The 4710-nt window shown below is 36.7% G+C and overlaps 1 long non-coding RNA gene across 1 annotated transcript; it reads right to left on the reverse strand.

Annotated features, from left to right (window-relative positions):
• Positions 1-476: 476 nt before the first annotated feature.
• On the reverse strand, positions 477-2011 carry LOC147437603 (uncharacterized). The gene is made up of 3 exons (XR_015184723.1): positions 1833-2011; positions 1030-1062; positions 477-895 (listed from the first exon to the last, which is right to left on the reverse strand). It is a non-coding gene; the product is annotated as an uncharacterized LOC147437603 (long non-coding RNA).
• Positions 2012-4710: the final 2699 nt, after the last annotated feature.

Here is a 4710-nt window from a genome sequence, read left to right on the forward strand (position 1 = left end):
AAATTCTACCATGGAAACTAGGAATCAACTGCCATGGCATGGAATTATAGCACACGCCAACCAATTCTCTTGAGGAAAAGATATCCCCCCTTCACCAAAAGATTCTTCAAAACCACAATTTTTAAGTGTATACACACCACAAAACAAGCAAGCTTCCACAACTCACCCTACACCAAATTGCATGTGGGCTGCCATATCTTGCACCCTGCGGGAAAATGTTGAGATGGACTAAGGGTGAAGAATATTCTATGGAAATTTTAGTATTCACATCCATTGCAGTGCAAACAACCAGATGATTGTGAAAGATTACCTTGGATTGGAACGAACAATGGAGTCAGAACTCACTTCCATGATGAACATGACCATGGATGCTAGTGAGACCAACTTAGGTCTTAAATAATAGAGTGAAAGCCATAACATCAAAAGCACCTACATAAATTGAGTGTTGTCATGTTCATGGTACTTCTTTGCAGCCATACAATGCATGTTTTCTACTCAAGAGCTTGCAATGAGAAACTCACATATTTGTATTGGCGTGCCAACCAAAATGGAGAATGCTACATCCATTTGAAAACCCAGCTCATTTTAAGAAAATAACATCATGAATGCCATTGAAGAGGTCATCAAACCATCAGTATCTAAGATAACCTTTTGCTACTAACATCGCACTTTATTTCTATCATCTAGCCTAAATCAACTATCTCCCTAGTGTTGTTTTAAGACATGATAATACTCTTAATTGTTTCAGCACTTTTCACTTTGGATCAACTTCCGACTCCAGCAGTCATGTTACAGAGCTCAATTTACATATCATCAATACATTTTGGCAACAAGTATGTTTATGTATGCCCTCTAGTCCTCCTCCACATCCAGAAGCAAACACCATGTGTGTACACTGCATCACAGAGAGCTTCTTGTCAAAATTGGCCACTTGAAGCCATTGGTGGATGCAATTGAGAGAGGAAGGACAGTAGTCCTTCCTCCAACAATGCACCTATCTAGATACTCAAGCTCGAACAAGGGCCTTACATTTGTTGCAAAATAAGGTAATCACACGTGTACCTGTCATAAACATGTGCCCACGTAATTGGGAAATATTCTAAAACAAATGAACGTGCTTGAAGGTTAGGTTCCAAATCAATAACTCTGTGCATGCACTTGATGGCACTGTTATATTTAAATCAACTTTCCAAATTCTCATGTTTGAAAAAGAACCGCATACACCCAATGCACTTAAACCCACTCATTAGATCAAAAGACAATGTTGAAACACTGCTTCTAAAAACGCCAACAAAGGTACAAACATATGAAATTTTACATCTTCACAAGGAAACCCCCAGCTTTGGAATTCGCACCCAAGGAAGACAAATATATTTATTTCTCGGGTTCTCCACAATAAAGCTCATTTGATGGAAACCGATCGGATTGGAGAAAGAAGCAAATGTTAATAAATGCATGAGGAGATGTGACCTGCTCATCCTTGTTGAATCTTTTAGCAAATAATACTGCTCCATTCTCTCAAAGTGCATACGACAGATTGCTTTCCCCATGAGAAAGCACCCACTCCATAAGGTTCATCTCACCCATGTGGAGAGCTTGGTATTCTAGTGCTTCCAAGTAATGTGAAAATCCAAGATTCAAAACATTCAATGGCTTCAAGACCTTCACTAAAATGATAGGGTGAATCCAAACTAGCTGTAATTCCTTCAACTTCCACGGCTTGTTACCTAAAAACACATGTAAATACTCCACATACTTGACCTATTCTTTTGTTAGTAATCCACCCATTTTGGTTTTTTTCCTATCAAGTCTCACCTCCAAAAATGATTTACCTGATGACTTGGCACAATCAAAGTGCAGTGCAAGAAAATACTCATTCGGAAGAGCACGCTCAAGGAAATCCACTGCATCTCTAGTTATAAGGCTCACATCGCAAATCAGCAAGCTCGGAATGCAGATGTATTTCATAAATGAAAAGACTGTATCACACTCCTACTTTGACCTTAAGGAGTCTTCTAGAGAGAGAAATCCCTGTGTGGATAAATGACGTAGGAATGTGGAAGGATGTGCTTTGCAACAGCGGCGTCACAAGCAATAGGGTATCTTTTTGGCAATAAAAGTCTACTTGTAGTCCCCTTAGCATAGACTTCCATTTGATTCCAATGGACACCTAATGCAATATAAAAGCATGACATTGCTCCTTGACAAAATTTTGTAAGCATCCTTTCAATAATGAGTTAAAATAGGTGCATCTTTGAAAATTATGCAATCTAGCGTCCCACTAGGATTTGATACCTACCTAGTAGCTATAAAAAGAAATATAAGAAAAATACATAGAATGTATAGATATCAAAAAGAACACTAGGTATAGGATTTTTGTGTAGGAGATTGGGAGAATGGTTGCTTCATGTCCAATCTTGCTTGCACACTTTTTTGTCAACCTCCCACCATCTCTGCAAATTTCCAAGTACACACACACCTAAACTATGAAAAAAAAAAACACACACACACACACACATGCACGCACACACACACAAGCTTGATAATAAAAGAGTGTAATGATGTAAGAGAGTAAAAGAGAAGATGTATACTTGATTAGAGAGTACACATCATAACACAACATAGCATAAGAGAGAGGGAAGAGAAAATTGAGAGCATCTACACAGAAAAGGCCTAAAGTTTGTGTGCCCACCATGGCACCACTTGTGGAGCTTGGTATTTAATAATTGATATTGCTTGTTGGTGCTAAAACTTGGAGGCCCCTCTTTTACACTTAGTCCGCTTTAGTTATGAGTGGAGCATATCACTTATTGCATGACTCTCTTAGGGTGAGTTCTCACTATCCTATCTACAAAGAATATCACTTTAATTATGAGTGGAGCATATCACTTTAGTTATGAGTGGAGCATATCACTTTAGTTATGAGTGGAGCATATCACTTGTTGCATGACCCTCTTAGGGTGAGTTCTCACTATCCTATCTACAAAGCAGCCATATTGGTTTATTGATAAACGATATAAAACATTGTGAAATTATTAAATGGCTGAGGAATTATTTATTGCCGATGCCTTCTCCTCAACTCCCAAAATTCCAATCTACAAATCATCAAATCACGCTTAGTACAGTATAGTAATTAACCATTTCACTCCAACTATCCCAATCTACATAGAACAGGAGGGAGCCCAGTCTCGTAATATCTCTCCCTCTAGGGATAGAAACTGTCCTCAGTTTCTCAATAGAGAATCAACTAGCCGTGAGTGATGAAATGTGTGGAGAAGACCTGGTAAGTTTCAAAAAAATAAAGGCATACATTTAGCATCTTCTCTAGGATGGCCTTCAAAAGTCAAAAGATAAAGATTATAAACCATGCTAGTACATGTAGTTGTGGTCTCATGATCAACTATTTATTAAGGGATGAGTTGCTCTTTATGATCTACAAGTGTGGGTGGTTCTTATGAATACATATGATGTGTAGGTAGGTGTCCTAGAAAGGGTCATAATAAACTAATGTGAAATGCATTGTAAATGTGCCAACGTGAAGGTAATTCTAAAAGAAATGAAACATCATTGATCACAACAAGAATTTTGAATGGACCATAAAAAATAGGAGCAATCTTAACAAAAATATTATATCAACACTTTTAATTTTTCTCTTTTCAATTCGAAGCATAATATAATCTCCTTCTTTAAATGCATGTGGTTTATGGTGCTTGTTAGTATGCTTAATGCACAGTTCTTGTGAATGTTTAATATAAAAATTTACACTCATTAATTTCATGAAAATTTATAATAAAATTACCAGTAGCATACACAATGTTAAAAACTCATGAAGCATGAGTAGGAAGAGAATAGCCATATATAATCTCAAATGGAGACTTACCTGTAGCAGAGTGTGTTGTGTTGTTATAAGCAAACTGTAAAATATGGAGATAATCATCCCACTTCTTGGGTTCAGAAGACACATAAGCTTTTAATAAGTCAATAATAATGAAATTAGTGACTTTTGTTTGACAACTAGATTCAAGATGGAATGCAAAAGTGAAATCAAATTGTGCTAAGATTTTCAAAAACTATAGTCCAAAAGGAAAACCATGATGAGGAAAAACGTCTTCTAAAAAGAGAAGTGCAGCTTGATGTGCAGTGAGAGTTTTCTTGCATGGGATGAAATATGCTTGCTTAAAAAAATGATCAATAAGTCCAAATCATGTCATGTCTGTGAGCAGTGAGTGGGAAACCAATGATAAAGTCTTTCAGGAATAGGGAGAGGATGTAATAACCTAATTCTTAGCTGTTTCTTCTTTAATCTCTTGGCAAATGAGACAAGGAGAAACATACTATTTGGCATCACTTTTCATAGTAGGCCAATAAAAATCATGACATAAATTTTGGAAAGTAGAAGCAAAGCCTCTTATGTCAAGCATAAGGTGGTTTGTATAACTCTTCAATGAGAAAAACTCGAAATGGTTTTGTGACGCACAATTTCTATTTGAAATAAAGGAAATTCTCTTGTATAGTCTATTCAAGAAAGGTGTGCACTGAATTTTCAAGCATATGCAACCAAGTGGTTTAAAGTCATTGTCTTGTGCATAAGTATCAGGCATAGAACTAAATGAAGTTCCCGTAATTATAGATAGATAGTTAAGAGAGGGTGTTCAACTCAAAGAATCAGGTAAAATGTTTTCTTTACCACGTTGGTATTGAATGTTGGGT

The sequence above is a fragment of the Adiantum capillus-veneris genome, chromosome 17, assembly GCF_014529385.1.
Source record: "Adiantum capillus-veneris isolate H3 chromosome 17, ASM1452938v2, whole genome shotgun sequence".
Lineage (NCBI taxonomy): Eukaryota > Viridiplantae > Streptophyta > Polypodiopsida > Polypodiales > Pteridaceae > Adiantum > Adiantum capillus-veneris.